Below are 15646 nucleotides of genomic sequence, written 5' to 3'. Positions count from 1 at the left end.
TTATCTCCCCAAGGTGCATCGCCTTTCGGATTGACTTCACAGCTTCTCTTGCTACGTTCTTATGCACAGCCTGAAATACTTTTCAGCTGTCCTTCACCAAAGGGGTATCAGGCCTCATTGAACTGTCTTCGGTCATAGACATCCACTTAATCCCACTGGAGATTTTTTACTTCCATTTCAGAGATTAAGTCTGAGTGTAGAAATCCTCACCTCGGGTTTGATCCAGGGCTATCCGACGACTATGCAACCTCCTTGACCACCTACTGCAGCCTTGCCCCACTGAACTTTATCGTCTCAGCCACTTATTCTCAGAATGTAGGTAGTGCTGACCAGGCCAAATCCACTTCATGTATTCAAACCACACTCCATCACGTTCAACCATATTTTTTTACTTTGAACCAGTCTGGCACAAATAGATGTCTGTGGTTGGCACTTCGATCTTTTAGTTGCTAATTTTCACTAAAACTTTAAAAATTCATAACTCTGGTTCTACTGATTGGATTTTTTTTATTTTGGTGTCAAATATTGTATTAGAATTTGCTGTAAATTGGTTTAGGGTTTTACTTGTGTGGTGTTTTCACTTTATTACCATTTGTGTGCTGTATAAATACTTTACACATTGCCTCTAAGTTAAGCCTGAATTATTCTTTTGCCAAGCTACCCAGGGTTAAGCATTGGTTAATTTAGTAACTCTTTGTGGTTCACCCTTTAAATGATTGTTGCTGTTGCTTGATCATGGCTCTCACCCCAGTCAACCAACAACCCAATTCCTAGTTGTATTACCTCTCTCATTGCCTCCTCTCTATCTCACCCACAAACATGATCACACACACTTACAGACATACGCGCTCTGCCTTTCTGCCTCTCTATATACCACATTTTCTCTTTCTTGCCTTTACTCATTTTCTCTCCCTCCATTAGTGAATCCTATTTTGTTTTAATGGGAAGCCTGAATTAGCTTAGCCTTCTGGCCTGCAGACCTGTGACCCCGTCACCCAGTGACTTTTACCCTACTTAGCATGGTCTGTTTTAGCACAATTGTTTGATTATATGTTTCCAAAATGGCTGCATTGTTTTCAGTTAGGACAATGTTTTAGTTTCCTGCTATCAGTACCAATCTGCTAAGGCGTCAGTATCAGCACCAGAGATAGATAAGATGTAGGTATTCACATTAGGTACTTTCCCACTTTGTGCTTTTGAGGGAATAGTTTATATAAATGCCGCCCCAAACATGTCTTGTTATCTATTGTTTGGGAACAGACCTACATCAGGGGTCCGAGAAAATCTGTATAAATGCACCTCACGTAGACAGATAGTCAGATGTATTCTGACCAGATGCCATCGCCTCTATCGATGCTACACGTCGCCTTGACGCTGACCCAGTCTTCGTGTCCCTACGGAATCTGAGTTAGAGACCTCATTCCAAGGTAACAAGGGTTGGGATGCTCTTCTCATGGACACTGCATTGGCAGATTAGGTTTCTCACACCTAGCTCTCTTTAGGTTAGGTGTTAAGTTCACCTTATTAGGGTATTAGGACATATTTCATATCTCATGTCATCTTATGTTATGGAAAGATGGTGGGGTTCTTTGTATTAATCACTCTTGTGTTAAAAATTCGGTTCCTTGCATTACTCATGATCCTAATCATTCCAGCCCATGCAACTTATCGTAGATTGAAGTTTTGTTAATAAAACCTGTTGAAAACTTTACTGCATCTCATTCATTGCCTGTGTTTGATTGAGACATGTTGTTCATGTGAGAAAGGGGTAATCTCCGTTTAACCACGATACTCCCTGAGATGTCGCACTCTTGAGTCCATGCGTAAAGGCTGCCACAAATCACCTTTTACTGTTTGGGGTTTTGGTGAGGTGCTGCTTGTGAGCCAGGAGGGTTGGGACAACAGTTGTGACTGGCATAATCGCCTACAAACATAAGTACTGTCATCCTAAACCAGCAGTCTTGCCTAAAGCAAGAGTCAAACTACGACACTCTCCTTCTCTGACACTCTCTTTATACATCTAGTTCATCTCCTAGTATTATTGTCCCTCTTGCTTGCTTTCTCACTCTTTATTCCTCTCTCTTTATTTTATCTATATTACATCTCTCTCACTTTTTCTCTGTCTACCTCACAAAGCACAAACACATAAACCAAAACACCCCACTCTCTCTTTTCCCATTTTGCTCTCTATTTCTGTTTACATCCCTGTTTGTTGGACGTGGATCTTTCTGCAGGGTCTCCCCCCCAAACTTTTTGCCTTCATCCTCCTCTGTTTCTGACCCCGTTTTTGTTGGCTTTAGTATTCGGAGCACTTTACTATTGCTAACTAATGCTAAAGTGCATGTGCTCTCTGCTTATAACGTGGTAACATTGGCTTATCCACAATTGGCATATTTAATTTACTGATAGGTCCCTGGTAAAGTGCACTACATGTGCCTGGGGCCTGTAATTAAAATGCTACTAGTGGGCCTGCAGCACTGATTGCGCCACCCACTTCAGTATCCCTTTAAACATGTTTCAGATTTGCCATTACAGAGCCTGTGTGTGTAGTTTAAACTGCCATGTTGACTTGGGATTTAAAACCCCATGCCAAGCCTTAAACTCTCTTTTTTATTACATGTAAGTCACACCTAAGGGAGGCCCTAGGTCACCCACAGGGCAGGGTGCTGTATAATAAAAAGGTACGACATGTACTTTTAAATTTTATATGTCCTAGTAGTGAGAAATACTCAGATTTGTTTTTCACTACTGTGAGGCCTACCCCTCTCATAGGATAACATTGGGGATACCTTATTACATTTATTAAACTGTGATTTCTGGTTGGGAAGGGGGATACCTGTTGTGTTCAGTATCTAGGGGATTGTAATGAGAAGTCCTATTTAATGGCAAAGTTGGATTTATTGTGAGAAAGTTGTCATTTCCATACTCTCATCCCTGTGCTTCTGCAGCTTGTCTCCAGTACATGTCTGGTGTGTGGTTTCCACATTCTCTCTAGACAGCTACACACAAAGGAATCATAGGTATTACTGATGGGCCATCCTGGGCAGGATTGAGGGAGGAGTTGGTGACAGGCTCACCCTTGCACCTGGATAGACTGTGCCATGTCCTCACAATAGGCCTAACGGCCATTTATTGTCACTCCAGTCAGAATAGCAGGGGAGCCCCGAGATTCCCTGCACTTCAGAGCCACTCTGTAGAAGCTACTCCCACCTTCCAGAACTAGGGAATCAACGTAAAAAAACTGAACCTCATACACTACTACTTCAGTAAACTTTTGGACCTGTGGATACTCTGCCAGGAAGAAGGGCTGTTGTGCTTCTGCAAGGGCTCCCATCCTTCTAAGCTGCTACTTAGCGGGACTCCTGCTTTGCTGAGATCACTTGCTGCTTGCAGCCATCCTGCATGTGGAGGGAGAACTTGACCTGCAACCCTTCATCTTTAACCCAAGACCACAAAGTGACTCAAAGGGCTAGTCTGCTGGCTTCCTGATCCGAGTCTTAGGGACATAGCAGGCTCTCCACAGTTCATGGACCTGTCATGGAGAAACTCCTAAACCAACAAGAGACTCCTCTCAGGTCCTGGGCCCTTGGAAGTGGTGTTGTGTCTCCTGAAATTAAACTGGGTCAAACGGGGGTAGCATGTTGTGCAAAAAAGAATGGATTGGGATGCGGGCCTAAGTGATTGCCAGTGGCTGAGATTAATTCAAGCATTCCATCCATCACCTTGTTTTTTAGCATTTGTCACCCTAAGGCCCTCATTACAACCTTGGCGGTCTTCTCAGAAGACCACCGAGGCAGCAGGTGCCAGAATACTGCTATTGCTGGCGGTATTTCTGGCTCCCTATTTCGACTTTCTTTCCGCTGGGCCAGCGGACTGTAACAGTCGCGCATTTCACTACCTAAAATTCAGGCAGTGAAATGCGCGATTGGGCTATGCCTGGGGGCCCCTGCACTGCCCATGCCAAGTGCATGAGCAGTGCAGGGGCCCCCAGGGGCACCCCAAGTCCCCCTTAACGCCAGCATTTCCATGCCGGTGTTCGTGGCCAGGCTGGCAGTCGGGACTCATAATCCCCAGGGCAGCGGTGCTTGCCTGGCGGTATAGAGGAGGGGCCGGCAGTATGGTCGTGGCTATTGTGCCACTATCATAATAGCTGGTGGAACACCGCCACCCTGTTGGCGGTGTTACTGCCAGCTTACCTCCGGCCGCCATGGTCGTAATGAGGCCCTAAGTGTCTAATATGCCCAGCCATGGGTCCTGGGCTCACTGTGCCACTGGATTCAAGCTAGCCTGGCTGATGATGGCTAATTCTCCAAAAACAGTCCCAGGATACATGTGTCCGGTTTCAGGAGGGCCTGCACTGGTGGTTCAGACTAGACTATTCCCATGGGGAGCAAGGCCAAGACTGATTTGCTGAAGACTGGGTCCAAACTAGGGTAGCATGGTGGGCAAAGAAATGATGGATTGGAATATTGGTCTGAGTGATTGCAAGTAACTGAGATTAATTTAAACGTTCCATCCATCACCTTGTTTTTTTTGCACTTATCGCACAAATACTTTAAACATTGCCTTAAGTTGAGCTTGCCTGCTCTGCGTCAAGCTACCAGAGAGTGAACACAGGCTAATTTATGGTGTGTATCTGACATACACTGATTAGGATTGTGGGTCCTGCTTGGACAATGTGCATACCTCTGCCAACCAGAAAGTCCAATTTCTAATACTGTCTATTTCTCACTTTCCCTGGCACTCTCTATAAATATCTCTTTTCCTCTGTTATATTTTCTTCATCTCTTTTATTATACTTTTCAATGTTGGGGATACATCCACTGATAATTGCTGGCAGTGGTGTAGCAGGGGTGCAATGGGCTCTAATACAAGAACTGAATATAGGTTCCATATCGACTTGTTTTATGACAAAATAACACCAATAGCTCGGCGTGGAGTCTCCCTCAAATCGCTGGTACCCAGTGCAACTGCACCCGCTGCACTATAAATAGCTATGTCCTGTCCATGACTGTGGGCCTCATTTCTGTTATTGGAGATTACATCCCCTTCGATAGCATCCTCTGCCTTTCTGATATGGGAGTGGGCTTAAGCACATATTCAAAGACCCTCTGTTGTTCACGGCTAAATTCCTTTTTTATTCAATTTTTATTGCAATTTTATTGAGATACAACAAGAACCCCCCACACACAACACAAGGCACACAGCAAACATATGCATTAAATCTAACCCATAAAGTTGTTATCTAGGGCACCGAGGGCCATATTTATACTTTTTGATGCAAAACTGCACCAACGCAGTTTTGTGGCAAAAAGTTTAACGCAGGCTAACACCATTTCTTAGCGCCACCTGGGCGTCAAATTTATACTTTGACACTCAGTGGCGCAAACTACGGGTTAGAGTCTTTTTTTTTTACGAAAACCGTTGCGCCACGTCATAAAGAAAAATTACGTTAACACAGCGAAAATGACTTTTATCTGGTTTACGACGTCGCTAACCGGATTTGCACCATTTTATGCCGCTATAGCGTCAAAAAGCAGCACAAACACAGAAAAATGTGCAAAGGAGCCCCAAAATGGATCCCAGAAGCCATGAGAGACCCCAGGAAGACTACAACCAACCAGGAACCAGCCAGGAGGACCCAGACAAGACCCAGCAGAGGGAGAAGAAGAAAAGGAAGTGCTGGTTCAGTGCAGAGGAGCAGGAAATACTGGTGAAAGAGGTGACGGAACACAAGCATCAACTTTTTGTCACCTCTAAATTGCCAATTGGGAGGAGAGAGGCAATTTGGCAACAAATCGTCGATAAGATCAACAGTGTGGCAGAAGTACAGAGAACAGTCACTGAGTGCAAGAAACGCTGGCATGACTGCAAGCACAGGACCAAGGAAAAGATGGCAAGGAACAGGAAGGCAGCACTGCAGACTGGAGGTGGGAGTCCAGCACTGCAGGAGGCCCCGGACCACATGGAGGAGATGGTGGCAGCCGTCATCCCAGAGGAGATCATCACAGGGATTCAAAGAGAGGACAGCGCAGACTACCAGGAAACCACACAGACGCAGGGTAAGTTGCATGGGGGACAAAAATGCCTAAATGTTCACTGCAAGCAGGGGAAGGTACATACCTACTACACAACTCATGTCAGCCATCATAATCAGGTAGTGAAAGGGAAAAGGGGCACGGCAGGGGTGCATGGGCTGTTGAAGGGGAAACCTGGGGCACAGCACAACACTACACCAACAACTTTTGCATGGGCATACTCTGCCATAACAAGGCTGTTGGAAAGGCAAAGGCAGTCCAGGAGGGTAGGGTACAACGTAAAACTGGCCTGCTGTAACACAACAGCTGGTATTGTCGCTACATGAACTAGGGCTCAATTTCCATTCTTAGGCCATATCCGCAAGTAGTATTTACCATTGACAACAGTTGCCACTACCACCTGTGCTGTGTGTGCAGGTCAAGTAGCCAATGGCAGTTATGTGCCCATGGATCAAACACACCCAAAATAGAGGGTTCAGGATGACAACGTTACCAATCCCCTGTAATTACTAACAATGTACAAATCCTGTCAAATGCTCATGTCTATAGGCGCTATAAACATCAGGTATTGTTTGTAACATTATGAGGTACACAGTAGTAATGTCATACCCATGCTGCACATTTCAGGGTCTACCCTGTGCCTGTGTTACAATAGCTGCAATGCCACCATGCAACATCTCAAGTGTCATAGTGCTAAGACAACAGCATTGAGGGAGAGGACATATGTGCCTAGCTAGTGAAACACACCCGCACAGTCATAAGAGGAAATGGAACACTGCTAGGACCATCAGTGCAATCCAATGTAGCACACATTCCCCAACATCAGCAGTACAAACTACCAATGCTGACACCTTTATCGTGCCATGCCAATGCTATGCATGGTATATGCTAGGTCTCAGCAACATATAGGTTGATGTGAAATATCTGAGACTGGGTGAGTTCCAGATTGTCAAGTGTGGTGCAAGTGCCATCAGAACACTCACAGCCAGTGCAAGGCCACACCATGAAAATGGAAGTAGACAGAGGGTTGAGTAGTACAAGAAAGTGGCAACATACAATTTGGACAGAACCTACACCTAGAGGACGTGACTCAGACAATTCCCCAAACTGCCTACACTACATGTGACATGCAGGTGGGGCATAGACCTGGGAGACTGCTAATCTTAATGACAGGAACAATGAAAAGGAACCAAAAGCACAATGTTCAACTAATAGGAAGTCAGGAACGTCAAATTACAAATGCCACATTACAGACACACTAATTGTACAACATCTCATTGCAGAGGACGAAGGCTCTCCTGGGGATATGCCTGTCCTGGACTTCCCTGATGACATGGATGACGAGCTGACAAACATTAGCCAGCAGACCCTCCAAGATGTCCTTGTAACCCTCCAGACCCCACCTTCAGTCACAAGGAGGAGCACAGAAGTAGCAGCCATCACAGAGGACCCAACCACCACCCCTATATTATGCCCTGCCAGCTCCAACCCAGCTGAGGACTCTGAGGACACTGATACCACCTTTGAGAGGACTGTAGTTGGAGTACAGCGGGAGCTGGCCAAGGAGGTGCGGTGGGGATGTAAAATATGGCAGCCAGCCTTTAGGAGATGCGTTCATGCATGATGTCATCTGCAGAACAGGCAGCACCCATGCAAGCACTAACATCCATCCTGCAAGGAACACAACCAAGTGTAAGGGAATTCACCACTGCAATAAGGAAGTTGCCACAACACCTGGCACCCCAAACCTTTCACTGCATGCACAAATAAAATCATGACCCCCCTCAAGGCCGACCTAGCTGCCCACCACAGTGATGTAGCTGCTATACTCAAGAACCAGCAGCTCCTCCTTGCTGCAGTAATGCCCTTAATAGCCCCACAGTTGGCAGCTACTGGGATTTCTGACTCCACGTCTTCAAACACTGAAGTGAGTGATGCCCCTTCAAACCCACCACCACCAAGGGCAGAGGAGACGACACACACATCAGAAGATGAAGACGTGGAACAGATCACCTTCACCCATAGGAGTACCCGGTAGCACAAGTCCATGCCACATGGGCACTGACATCCTGGGTCCTGTGCTTGTTAACGTGCCAGTCTTGCAACAGTTGGTCACATGCACTGTTCTCCAGCACACTGTTTACCTTGACACTATGTTCTGTGATTGTCTCTCACTACCTCATTGGCAAGTCATGTTCCTCTGCACTGTATAACACTTCACCCCAGCATGTCCAATGACATGTCCCATTGCACTTGTGTAGCATCACAATAGACGGTGTCACACTAATGGGCTCACAATCCTGGACTATGTAATTGTTGCACTACAGCACTTTCAAATAAATAGCACTTACACAACCACTTTGTCTCTTTTAGGAGATTAGTGATGTATGTCACATGTCAATGGCCATAGAATGTCAATACAATTACATTTAAAGATTGTGGGCTGATAACTATGCACTGGGGTCTGGATAGTATCATCATCTGCATTTCCTGAGGCTTATTTCTGAAGTAAATTGAAAACTAATAGTATACTGCTGAGTTGGACTGAAAAAGTCAGCTTCAAGGTATGTATAAGCTGGAAATCAATGTGACCAAGATTCCCTTCAAGACAATCTTTATGTATGTGACATCTGACTATAAACTTTCATCACACACACACACCATACAGCAGGAATGGATGTGTACGAGTGTATGGCCAATTATGTAACCTGGGAGTACAATGTATGAAATGATAGGTGTGAGTTATATATACAATACTACATAAGATTATAACATCATTCAGCTTATCAGGGTTCACATGAACATCAGGCTGTAGGCAGATGTACCACAGTGCCCAAGATTCCAAATGAGGTCTCAAACGATGATAGATTTAAAAACACATCCAAACTTCACAACACATTGGGAACTATAGTAACCTTGAGTGGTGGGTGCAATGGATGCCAGATGCATTGAGAAGTAGCTTTGGTGTAGCTGCCAATGTGACTGCACATTAGGAATTGTGAATAACCATGTTAATAATGGGATTTGGATGCAGGATGGAACACAAATGCAAATACTAAATTGACACTGTTCACCCATTCCACGGCCCTGATCCCCAAGCATATGACACAGACTGTAAAGGAGTACCTAAATATTTATTTACCAGTAAAAAAGGATAATAAAAGTAGTGGAAACACCTTAACTAACCTAACCTATCCTAACTACACATTACCCACTACTGGCTATAACTACCCTAATCTAAATTTACCTATCACATTTAACTAAACACTCTAAACATCAACCCCCCTTATAAGATGGGACACGTGTAGGACAACATATACTAACCTAAACACAGACTATCTCATTCTAAACAAATATATTTGTTTTGGTATTTATTTTTTTATGTTTTTTTTTATACACTTAAACCCCAACATTATCCCCCACCCACCCACAAAAATACATGTAATAATATAACCCCCTCTACCCCCAACCCACTTGTACTAACTAAACTAATAGCCTACTATAACCTAACACTAAGCCCCCTAAACCCACTGAAGATAAGAACCAGAAAAGAGGAGGGAGTTGAGGGAATCATGGCTGAGAGTCCAAAAGTCACAAATTTGTCCTCCGCAGGATCTTCTTTATGCCCCGCAGTCTTCTGCTATTGCAGGACACCTCCTGCTGCAGCCTGTCCATCCTGCGCAACATCCGTTCCATGTCACGTCTACTAGACTGAAATTCGGCATTGTCTATCACTGCAGCTGGGGTTGTTTGTGTGCCACTAGTGGATGGCACTGCTGGTGCCGGTGCCGTGCTTGGAGGGGGAGGTGCAGAAGCTGCTGTCTGTGGGCCCGGAGCTGATGAGGTTGACGGAACTGCAACAGTGGCTGTCATCCTTTGGGCGACTGTGGTCTGAGCGGTTGTGCTGGTGGTGGTGGCTGTTGTGGGCAAAGATGGCCCCCCTTAGGCAAATACCCTCCAGACTCCTGTGGCTCTCTCATGGCTATAACTCCATGCCATATTGCGGAATCCAGACTCCACATCTAGTATGTGGCAGTAACGCATAGCCACCTCTGGAATTTCCTGATCTCATGGGCATTCATGTTGTCAGCTGTAAAAGTAGAGAAAGCCAAATATTAGTGATATCATTGTGTGATACATCTACAGATGATATTCTAACACTTCCTCAAAATTAGCTGAAACAGTCCAAATCACAGTACAGATCATAGAATGTCCCTGAGGAATGACAGGCCAACGCATCCAAACTTCACAACACATTGGGAACTATAGTAACCTTGAGTGGTGGATGCAATGGATGCCAGATGCATTGAGAAGTAGCTTTGGTGTAGCTGCCAATGTGACTGCACATTAGGAATTGTGAATAACCATGTTAATAATGGGATTTGGATGCAGGATGGAACACAAATGCAAATACTAAATTGACACTGTTCACCCATTCCACGGCCCTGATCCCCAAGCATATGACACAGACTGTAAAGGAGTACCTAAATATTTATTTACCAGTAAAAAAGGATAATAAAAGTAGTGGAAACACCTTAACTAACCTAACCTATCCTAACTACACATTACCCACTACTGGCTATAACTACCCTAATCTAAATTTACCTATCACATTTAACTAAACACTCTAAACATCAACCCCCCTTATAAGATGGGACACGTGTAGGACAACATATACTAACCTAAACACATACTATCTCATTTTAAACAAATATATTTGTTTTGGTATTTATTTTTTTATGTTTTTTTTTATACACTTAAACCCCAACATTATCCCCCACCCACCCACAAAAACACATGTAATAATATAACCCCCTCTACCCCCAACCCACTTGTACTAACTAAACTAATAGCCTACTATAACCTAACACTAAGCCCCCTAAACCCACTGAAGATAAGAACCAGAAAAGAGGAGGGAGTTGAGGGAATCATGGCTGAGAGTCCAAAAGTCACAAATTTGTCCTCCGCAGGATCTTCTTTATGCCCCGCAGTCTTCTGCTATTGCAGGACACCTCCTGCTGCAGCCTGTCAATCCTGCGCAACATCCATTCCATGTCACGTCTCATAAACTGAAATTCGGCATTGTCTATCACTGCAGCTGGGGTTGTTTGTGTGCCACTAGTGGATGGCACTGCTGGTGCCGGTGCCGTGCTTGGAGGGGGAGGTGCAGAAGCTGCTGTCTGTGGGCCCGGAGCTGATGAGGTTGACGGAACTGCAACAGTGGCTGTCATCCTTTGGGCGACTGTGGTCTGAGCGGTTGTGCTGGTGGTGGTGGCTGTTGTGGGCAAAGATGGCCCCCCGTAGGCAAATACCCTCCAGACTCCTGTGGCTCTCTCATGGCTATAACTCCATGCCATATTGCGGAATCCAGACTCCACATCTAGTATGTGGCAGTAACGCATAGCCCACCTCTGGAATTTCCTGATCTCATGGGCATTCATGTTGTCAGCTGTAAAAGTAGAGAAAGCCAAATATTAGTGATATCATTGTGTGATACATCTACAGATGATATTCTAACACTTCCTCAAAATTAGCTGAAACAGTCCAAATCACAGTACAGATCATAGAATGTCCCTGAGGAATGACAGGCCAACGCAACCTACATATCTACTATCTTACAGTACAGCAATGCTCAGAAAGGTGTGTAGCTACTTAAATGATCTGTGCATCATTGTACTGCCATTAGTCACATAACAAATGCTGCAAGTACTTCACATGTGACAGGCCAACTAATGACTATTTTCTGGATGACAATCAAGGCCCACAAGATCTGTGATTTGTAAATGGAATTTCCTGAACGTATGCAGTTGCTAATCATGTGGGGTGTCCTAGGTTGGAACAAATGAATGTTAGAATTACATGTATGTCTTCTACACTGGGATCCTCACACCTAGGTACACATATTTTGTAACCCTAACCCTGTGCCTCAGGGGGTGATGGACATGCAACACATACTTTCAAACATCAGGGACAGCTAGGAAGCTTTGGACAGCTGTCCATGTGTTTAGTCAGTCCACCACAGGTAAGGAGGGCTGCCAACTACGATTGACTCAAACATTGGACAATCACATCACCATTTATATTCCTAATTGCGGACAATTGTCAACATCATTTGATCTCACTAATACCTTTCCAAAAACAAGCACATAGATGCAAGCACCCATCTGGGCTTGAGCTGCATGCACACCTATGACATTCTACTCAAGTGCCACATAAACGTAGCACAACATGTGGAGCTAGATGCTGTTAGGAAGTCAAACATATAGTCCTACATGTTCATTAGTTAACAAGGAGGCTCAAGTCCGTGGGTAATACTTCAGCATCACTGGTCTACGTGAATCAGGGTATGACTTGCTGACTAAATCATGAAAATGGCCACCTCCAAATTTATCATTGGCATAAATGAAGCAACAGATATTACTCTGTTCACCCTCCCATGCCTATAGCACAGCACTAGAATGCCAAAATATGAATCTCCGCCACTGAATGTCCATCTCCAAAATGGAACAAAATGTCAAACTCCAGGCAAGTCACATATCAGATCATGTGCCAGCACATCATACCTTACAATGTATCCAACACACAGGAGTCAATCACACAACAGCTGCAAACACAACAGAACTAACATATCAACACTTACTGGATATGTTTGGGTCCACAAATTGGGCCACTTCTCCAATTGTGTAGGGGACTGGTCCACCTGTAAAACATGGAAGGGTGAAACATGCTCAATGTCTGCTCACTGTACAAAACTTGGAACAACAAATCACTGCGTGTGGCATTTTATATGATAGAGCAGCACCTCAGGCATGTACATACCCCAACAGACATACTACTGTAAATATGCATTTGCCCTGTCACTCCAGTGAGCAATAAACAAACATATGCACACAGGCACTGGCCCTAACAATCATGTGGTGGCAAACATGATTACTCAATTTTGAGCAGAATTATTTCTAGAGGGTACTCCATTTCTTCATTTGTTATGAGAGACATGCAGAGTCACTTTCCTGGTGCATTGCAATACCAGTCACTCAGGTATTGTGGCTTGTGCATCAAGGGACAATGAGTTACTGTGTGATGCTCATGTGGGTTGAGTTTAGTTCAGGAATGATTGTGCTTTCTATGGTCCATTATATGTGTGCCTGTGTTGTATGTAGGTTACATATGCCACATTGGCAGTGTACCCAGAGCCATATTTGACCCCTATGACACCATGATGGCAGGGATCCTGTGTGTTACTTGATGACAATGTTACGATAAACATGGATTGGCCATTTATCTAAATCAAAACAACAAAGACATATATGCTGACAGTGTCTAATTTGATCATCCGTGACAGAAAACATGGGCTTAGGTGTAGTCATTGCACCTGAAATGTGTTATTCAGGGCCCTGTGTACCTATATCTGGTATTGTACATCACAGTTAGCCACATTCATTACCTTACATTTGCCAAGTTGGTTGATCAGTGGTTATACAACGTACTGACACTGTACCCTAACTGAAACATGGTTTAGCAAATGTCCTACTTTAGCAATCTTGATGAGGTAGGTCTCAATTTGTATGCACCTTGAGAATGACAGCACTCACAGGAATGCTGGTCTGCTGATTTTTAGCATAGACCCTTGTCTGTGATAGCCTTCATACTGAGAACTTAACAATTGTACATGTGCTGCACTAGATCAGCAGGGGTTTACCAAACGCAAACTAGCAAACTATTTAGTCACTTTAAATGTATGATGGAAGCAGTCAGGGGTCCCCTGAACAACATCATGCAAATAAATAATTTGTGACCATGCATTCACAAAGTTCAGGGATCCCATGATGACCCATTAACTTATGAAAATTGCTTGGCTATAAAGTGACACAGATGGCAAATGCATCAGCTCTGTACCAGCAGTTGTGCCCAAGGAAAATAAAACACACAGGAACAATGAACTTAGGGACAGATCTTTTTTTATGTGTAGCATTTGCTTCATTTTTTTACGCTACAGCTATGGAAAGTAGCACAAAACATTTAGATATTATCAAGTGTGCATTACTTAGGCATCCATAATTAATTTAAATGCTACATAAACCAAGTCAAAATATCAGTCTAAGCTATTATCAGAGGTTAGGAATATCTTTGTACGTATGGCCATGAATACAGTTCAGACATGTATTCAAAATAATTGGGGACTGCATTCATTCCTTGCATTAGCATGTGAAATACATCTCATTCCTGGTACACTCACAGGCCATGAATAATACTTTTGTTTGTGCTGCATTACTATCATCTATTGATGTCAAAGCGGCACTAATTTACAAGATCAAGTTGTCTTTTGTAAGTTTGTGTAGCTTTTGTGTCAACAAATGACAGTATTGCGTAGCAAATATTGTATAAATCAGGGCCACTGTATGTTCAACGTGCATTGCACATGTCCACAAACATTGCATGTAGCATGTCACAAAATCTGCTACTGTCCCTACAGAGCATTTTACTGTACACATTAGTCTGATTTGTACTCACCAAAAGAGCCACCAATCACCACACCCAGGTGGTCCAGCAAGTCTTGCTCTCTGGCCACAAGGTCAGCCCAGCGATGTTTAAGTTGGTGGTCGTTACACTGGCTGTTGAACACTCTTTTTAGGTGGAACAGCACCTTGGACCACCTGAGCCTCCTCGCCTCGGTGTGATACCCCTGTATCACCCTGCCACGAGCCTCTAACATCAGGGGAAGGAAGTGGCACACCAGCCAAATGAAAGCCCCCAGCTCCTCCTCACCCATTCTCCCCAGACATGACCTTCCCAACATCATAAAAATAGTAGGGATAGGAAAGGGAAAACAGGGAAATGCAGGGAAAGGAGGTATGAAAATGAAACTTAAAGAACCCACAAACAGCTCAACAATACCCCAACTAACAATACCCACTACACACTCCCAACAGTACAAAGACAAAATTAGACACAATAAATGACAAAAACACACTTACACTGATTTACAGAGACAATTACAAACACAACAGATAACAACTGAAATGGCACACAGGAGACAAAAGCACAATTTTGGCAGACATAACTCTCTACACAGCCACACAGTCTAGAAGAATCACAGACTGCAAAGTGAAAGTGAAAGTACACACACTGTACCATTTCTGTAAACAGGATATCCTATTACATCACTTCCTGTCTCAAATGGGGTGTGTTTTTATTATGATGGGTGTAATTTTATGAAGCTTACGGGCTTTGTGTCACTATTTCTTGACCAATATGCTTAAAAATTCCCCCACATTCAAGGATCAATATATTTTTCATGGATAACCAATTTCATGGGGTGCAGTGTTGGAATTAACGTTAGGGACCAATCGATGTATAATGGCTGTGAGCGTAATTTTTTAACGCATATGCAGCATTTTTTAATGCATATGCATCTTTTTTTATGCTTTTGCGTCAAAATATCTGGTTTTAACTGTGTTTGTGTCATTTTTCTCATTTTTAACATACATTAAGGCTATAACTATACAAAGATAGGCTGTTAGGGCCTGCTGTGTGTGTTCTAGTGTTTGGGCACATGTGGCAGACCACAATACTGTGGACCATAAAACTCATGTTGTTGTGCTGGATTA

This window comes from Pleurodeles waltl, chromosome 5 (genome assembly GCF_031143425.1).
Source record: "Pleurodeles waltl isolate 20211129_DDA chromosome 5, aPleWal1.hap1.20221129, whole genome shotgun sequence".
NCBI classification, from domain to species: Eukaryota; Metazoa; Chordata; class Amphibia; order Caudata; family Salamandridae; genus Pleurodeles; species Pleurodeles waltl.
Note: the sequence above shows the minus strand (reverse complement) of the source record.